The sequence below is a fragment of the Labeo rohita genome, unplaced genomic scaffold, assembly GCF_022985175.1.
Source record: "Labeo rohita strain BAU-BD-2019 unplaced genomic scaffold, IGBB_LRoh.1.0 scaffold_788, whole genome shotgun sequence".
Classification (NCBI taxonomy): domain Eukaryota; kingdom Metazoa; phylum Chordata; class Actinopteri; order Cypriniformes; family Cyprinidae; genus Labeo; species Labeo rohita.
This window is the reverse complement of record NW_026129731.1, coordinates 31058-38015: the sequence shown is the minus strand read 5'-3', so window position 1 is coordinate 38015 and position 6958 is coordinate 31058. Positions and strand designations below refer to the sequence as shown.

The window sequence follows — 6958 nt, the reverse complement described above, 5'->3', positions numbered from 1 at the left end:
TTACATCACATTACAACATGTTTACATATTTCAACTGAATATCAAATAGATTAATACAAGAAATTGTGGTGTTAATTAGTATTTATTATGAAACAAATATACAGAATATCTCAGAAACAGCACTTACACTCCCACAAAATCACTCATTTACTTAAAATGTGGGATTTTCCTTTAAACCAATATATTGAATTAAAGTCAACACCAATCAAATTTCAGGTGTACTTGAGTGTAACTGTGTCATGTACTTGACTTAATTGGCCTCAATTAAAGTGACTACACTGTAAAAAATTCCTGTAAATTTACAAGGAAATTTAACAGTAAAATGCTGTTTTCATATAATAACAGAAAGTTACTGTATTTTGCAATGCATTGTGGGATATGTTGATCAGCAACAGTATGACAGCGTTGTTTAACAGCATAATACCATATTTTCCATTGTACATGTTGTCACGGGGGCGGAGCAAAGCGACAGACACAGTGGGCGTGACGTCAGGCCTCAGAGAGGCTTTTATTAAACAATAAAACAGTGTCCAAAAAGGGAAAAAAAGTGTCCAAAATAAAAGGGGGATCTGGTGTCCTCGACGTGACGGGGTTCCGTGAAGGAGGGGTAGTGTTCCGAAGGGAAGGGTCCAGGTAAGGGGCGGAGTCCGGCGGCCGCACGCGCTCCCCGCTCAGGTCCGGGGTGCGAGGGGCGGCAGCTTCTCTAGCGGCATCGTCCTGCTCTATCCACGCGGCACTTCTGGGGGGGATAAAACGGCCCGGCAACCTGGCCCATCAGCCGTCACGGGTGCGGTCCTCATCCGGACCCGCGGGGTCTGGCAACTCGTCCTGCGGCGCTGGTTCCCTCTTCACCCCTTCCTGGACCCACGAGGACACCAGCGTGCATGCACGGGGGAAGAGACCGGTCTCCTGAGGAGAGGCGCGCTCGGCATTTTAACAGCGGCGGTGATGAGGCTTCATTCACATCAGGTGTGCCTCATCACACGCCGCCAGACCTGGATGTTTCAGCGCCCCTCCTCCTCCTCCCACACGCCCACTCCCATCGGGAGCCTGGTGAAGGGCGGCGATTACCGACGGGGTGCAGCTGACAATTAGGGGGGAGGCAGCCGACTCATCACAATGTGCAGGGGAAGGAAGACATTTTGGTTTATCTGCACGAGGTCATTTTGCAGCTCTGCCTTTTATTGTTTTGTTTCTAAAGTACTTATTACTTTTAAAAATTAATGTTTCAACATCCAATTAAGCTTTTGGGATTTAAATTGGATTCGTGACCGTGTTTTAATCAGCAAGTTACCACAGGAGTGTTAGCCCTTCGTACAGACTGGCATCATATAACACACAACTGGTAAGAAACTTTTTTTTCTCTAACCCGCACATCTTAAACTTTATCTGAGTAAAAATATGACATTTTGTGGAATGATGTTTTTGTTTTTTCTTTTGTGGTTACAATTTTAGCGTGAGGTTCAAATCGGCTATCTGCTGCTGTTATTTGCAACCACACTTTTGGTTTTATCTTACCGAGTACACTTCTAAATATTAACATTATAAAGAGCCACCAAAGCATAATTTGATGAAAGGATAGCATGTTTTAATCATGGAAACCATGCGATTACTTACCTTTGTCCTCCATTTACTGTATATCTGTTGGTATTAAAGTTTTTTGCATTGTAGGGACAAACAGACATCACATCTTCTTTAAATATCATCTATCGGATCATTAGAGTTTAAATCAGCATATGGGTAAGTAAATAGGAAAATTATCAGTTTTGAATTCTACTCTGAGTAAAATAGTTTTATTGCCTCTGTAGAATATTGCAACAAGTAGCACATTAGTTTTTTGTTGTTGTTGTTGTTGTTGTTGTTGTTGTTGATCATTTTAAATTGTTTTCTTTACTAATAGATGTCTGCCACTCCTTCTGACCTTGAGAAAATGGGTAACCTGCCTGTGACTCCTAGCTTGATCTGTCTTGGTAAGTATATGTCTGCATTTTGTTTCACTAAAACAAAGCTACTACATTAGTTTCTATGACTTGTGCAGTGTATTCCGAGGCTTCAGTCAAAGAACTCCACTTCCAGAACAACAATTTACAAATAATTTACTCACTCCCTTGTTATCCAAGATGCTCATGTCTTTCTGTCTTCAGTCATATAGAAATCATGGTTTTTGAGGAAAACATTTAATGATTTTTCTCCATATAATGGACTTCATTGGTGCCCTGATTTTGAACTTCTAAAATGTAGTTTAAATGCAGCTCGTGTAGCACAGGCTCTGGGATGTGCGTCCACGATGCTATGCATTAGTGATGGGTCGTTCTTGAACGATTTGTTCATTTTAAACAAATCTTTAATGTGACTCGGGAAGAATGAGTCATCTCGGGGAGTGATTCGTTCTGTCGCGCATGCGCAACATCCTATTAGGTTCTGCACTGGAATTAGTTCACCTGTTTCGAGTCTTTGGGTTTTTCGAGACCTCTTATCTGACAAGTTTTCAGGTTTGAGTCGTTCGTTCATCACGTGACAGCCCCATAAGATGAACGAACGACTCAAACCTGAAAACTTGTCAGATAAGAGGTGAGGTGAGCTAATCATAGACTAAAGACCCAGGTAAACAATGAATTAATCTTTTCTGTTTCTTATAGCATTATAGTTTTGTCTTGTTTTGTAGTGTGATCAACGTTTGTGTAAGCAGTAGATGTATTAGGGAAGTGACACGTAACATTTTAATTATATTTTGCTAAAATGAACGAAATGACTCAAAAAGATTTGTTCATTTTGCTGAACGAGACTCAAAGGTCCGAGTCGGTAAAATGATCCGAATTTCCCATCAAAAAACTCCATCTTATTTTTCTCCTATAACTTCAGAATCGTCTGACATTGTTGTACCTTTTTTTTTGTAAACAGCATTTGACTTACTTGCACTTTCTTAGTCTTTGCGTGTTTGCTTTGTAAACACTGGGTCTATAGTTAAGCGTGACCTTTCGACGTGATTCAATAGTATGTAGTGTCGTGAACGCGCATCTCAGAGCCTGTGCTACACGAACTTTGTGTTTAAAAAGTATACAAATTTTTATTTTCCAAAAAAAAAATGACCAATCTTTTCGCTAGATTCTTCCTCAGCTGGGATCGTTCAGAGTCCTTTGAAGCTGCATTTAAACTACATTTTGGAAGTTCAGAATCGGGGCACCAATCAAGTCCATTATATGGAGAAAAATCCTGAAATGCTTTCCTTAAAACACGTAATTTCTTTACAACTGAAGACAGAAAGACATGAACATCTTGGATGACAAGGGGGTGAGTAAATTATTTGTGAATTGTTGTTCTGGAAGTGGACTTCTTTAATTATCGGCTAGTTTTTAGTTCAGTTTGACCAAATCAAATTATACACAAGAATATGTTCTGAAGCTTTTCTCCTCTAATTTTTCAGATACTTTATTGGAATAAATCCAGAAAAGAGGATCAAAGCTGCATGGAGAAAAGAGGTGTCTAAAATAACTGGAAAAACTGCAGAAGAATACCCAAGATGATGAAGAAGAACATCAGTCCAGAAGTATCTCATCCTTAACTCAACCTTATGCTGTCTCAAACCAGTAGGACTTTCTCTTAGAGGACAAATTAAGATATTGTCATAGAGAAATGTTTGCCCATACAATGGAAGACAAATGGACACCAAACATTTGAGCTCCAAAAGGAACATGAAGGTACGATTAATTAAAGACACTAGTCATTTCATGTGATATCTTTTATAAACCATTTGTTAAAAAAAAAAAAAAAAAAAAAAAAAACATTAGCTGGTGTTCACTGAAGCCTAATTTGTGAGTACATTTGTATTTTATGAATAAATAAAGACTTGTGCATGTTTGTATGTTTGTATGCATGCCTGTTTTAGGGAATATTGTAAAAGTTTATCTAGTGTTATATCAGAATAAAATAACAAAACATAACTGGACATGGAGTTATGAGTAGTATGTATTTTAACAGATACAGTATACTGTAGATGACAAAACGGCATTTTGCTGTTAATTTCAAAAACAGTAGCACACTGTATTTTTACAGTATAATGCTGGCAACCACAGCTGTCAGTAGATTACCGTTTTTACAGGGAAATTTTTTACAGTGTACCTTGTGGACTGGTAAGTAAATGTACTTCCTTTCTAAGTAAACAAATGTAGTGTCACTGACTAGTAGCTTCAGCTTTCGCACAATGCCGTCGGCACTAGGGTAAGTTTCCACTACCCTGGCAAGCTTCCATTCCTTTCTTTGAGCACCATCAGCTTGTAGTATCACAATGCCATTTACTTGTGCATTTTGTGATGTTCTTTGCCATTTCTTGCATTGTTGGAGATTTAATAGATATTCACATTTCCATCTCTGCCAAAATTCATTTGCCAGGAACTGTACACTTTTCCATCTCTTATGCAGATAGAGGTCTTCTTTGAACTTTCCTGGAGGTGGCAAAATGACTGATGATTTCACGGTTAGTATGTGATTGGGAGTGAGAAGTTCTGGGCCAGTAGGATCATGAAGATGTTCAACACTTAATGGTCTGCTGTAAATTATCGCCATTGTCTCATACAGAAATGTTCTAAGAGTGCAATCAGACTTGTCTAGCATTGCAGATAGGATGATTCTGATTGTTCGAATCTTGCCTTCCCAGACTCCTCCCATATGACTCAGTGATGGGACATTGACTACAAATTCGCAACTGATTGCTCAAAGACGTTCTTGATCCATTCCCTTGAGCAACTCAGAAAACTCTCTTCTAGCACCCATGAAATTTGTTTTCTGATCGCATCTCAGTTGGCGTACAGGTTCTCTGATGGCTATGAACACTCGAAGTCCACTAGTATTCATATTTTTAAAAAACGTGTTAAAACATACCTTTTTAAAGTTGCCTATGCGCATAATAGTGTGTGAGGTGTGTATTTTTTTTTTTTTCTTTGTTGTCTTTAATTTTTATAATTTTCTATTATATTTTATTATGTTTTGTTTATATTTGTTGAATCATTTGTACCATGCTTTTTTTTTTTTTTTGCCTGTGAAGCACTTTGAGTTGCATTCTATGTATGAAAAGTGCTATACAAATAAATTATTATTATTATTATTATTATTATTATTACTCATGAAAGCGTCTGTCGTCAGGTCGTCGTCGTACATTTGGTCATACATTACACTTGTAGATGTGTGAAGAAACCACACTTCCACATCCTAAGATCCATATTCCGTTTGCACGTAACATGGTCATGCCTCTTCCTTGGTGGTACACACGCTCGTGATGATGTTTGACAAGTAAGGCTGACAAATATGATTTCTTTGGAAGTATTGCAGGATGCTTTATGTCATGATGCAAGCTTGATTGTGATAACCTTCCTCCCAACCTGAGAACACCATTTTTGTCCAAGAAAGCATTTAAATGATGTAACTTGTTGCGCTTATTCAGGGTGTCATTCTTTTTTTTCAGGGCGTGTACTAGACTTTATGCATTGCATTCGGTTGGCTACGAATGTGTGAAATCTCCTGGCATCATTGTTCACATAGCCAATGACTAGGGGTGCTCCGATTGATCGGCTGCCGATAATTCCTTGGGGATGTTTGATCAGCGGTCTCTAAAAAGGCCAATCGCATAAACCGATCTAAAGCTGATGACGCGCCTGCCGTGAGAGGTTTGGTACGACATGCAGCGGCATGCTCAGGTGCTTTTCGGCACGGGTAAAACAATTATAATGCTGAGGTACAATTCATATTTCTTCATTAAATAACTTATAAAGTAATTTGAAAGCCTTCTGTGACCCGTAATTTCACAAACAGCGTGAGTGAATGACTGCGCGCTCTCTCTCTTTCTCTCTCGAAAGTGCACAAATGACTTCCAATCACAACATTGAGTCTGATGATAAGCAAGCAGCACAGTTGACACAGGAATTGTTACTTGCACAATAGAATCAGTGTGGCATCATCGCTAAAGTTTGTAAACTGCATTTCTTTTTAATTCTTTCCAGTGTTTAACCATTCAGCACTCGCACGCTCTCCTGGAGACTGGGCGCTCATGCACACTTGAAGCGTAAACACATAACGCTACGTTCACATACCTCCGTTTGCAGTGCTTATTTTTTCCATTCTCATGCCAACGGATTAAAACATTCAAGCTCAAGATGCACACGGTTATATATGTATATATATATATTTTTTTTTTTTAAGTCTCCCCTCCACCCCTCAAAAAACTCCCCTTTCTCAAACAAACACATCAGGCCCTGAATAAGTGCCTAAAAATCCTGATTGGAGAATCTCTATAAATAATTCTACATGATTAATAGGAGGCTTTAAAAAGATCGGTATTGGTGATCGGATCAGCAGATACAGCTTCCTGAGATTGGCGATCGGTGATCGGCCTCCAAAAAGCCTGATCGGAGCACCTCTACCAATGACTACCCTTGAGTCTGTCCAGTAATACTCTTTCAAGTTTTCAATCTCAAGCTCTCTTTTCGCAACGTCTCCATTACAGACTGAAGTCACAGCTGCCAGTAATTCAAGCCTTGGTATAGTCATTAGCCTTGTAGGGGCTACTCTGGCCTTCCCAGTGAGCAACTGATCTGCCCTGTTTCACTCACTGCTCTAAGATATGAACAATGAACATGCACCGTATCCAGTGAAACTGGCATCAGCAAAGTTGTGAAGCTCGTAAGAAACAACCTCGTCAAAATCTGATGGTAGGTAGCTTCTCGGAATCTTCAAAGCAGCCAAGTGAGGCAAGTCTCGAAGCCATGACTCCCACTGTGGTAGAATACGCTCGGGGACATCTTCATCCCAGTTTACTTTATCTTTACACAATTTCTGAAGAATCTGTTTCCCAACTAGTAAAAAAGGTGCAACAAAACCTAACGGATCATAGACAGAGGCCACCGTTGAAAGAACTCCTCTTCTTGTGAGTGGATTTTTCTTGACTACAACTCTGAATTGGAATTAA

At 39.4% G+C, this 6958-nt stretch overlaps 1 long non-coding RNA gene across 1 annotated transcript; it reads left to right on the top strand.

Moving 5' to 3' along the window:
• The first annotated feature begins 1198 nt into the window (after positions 1-1198).
• LOC127161955 (uncharacterized) lies at positions 1199-3735 on the top strand. The gene is made up of 4 exons (XR_007827220.1): positions 1199-1345; positions 1672-1740; positions 1901-1970; positions 3425-3735. It is a non-coding gene; the product is annotated as an uncharacterized LOC127161955 (long non-coding RNA).
• The last annotated feature ends 3223 nt before the right edge of the window (positions 3736-6958 follow it).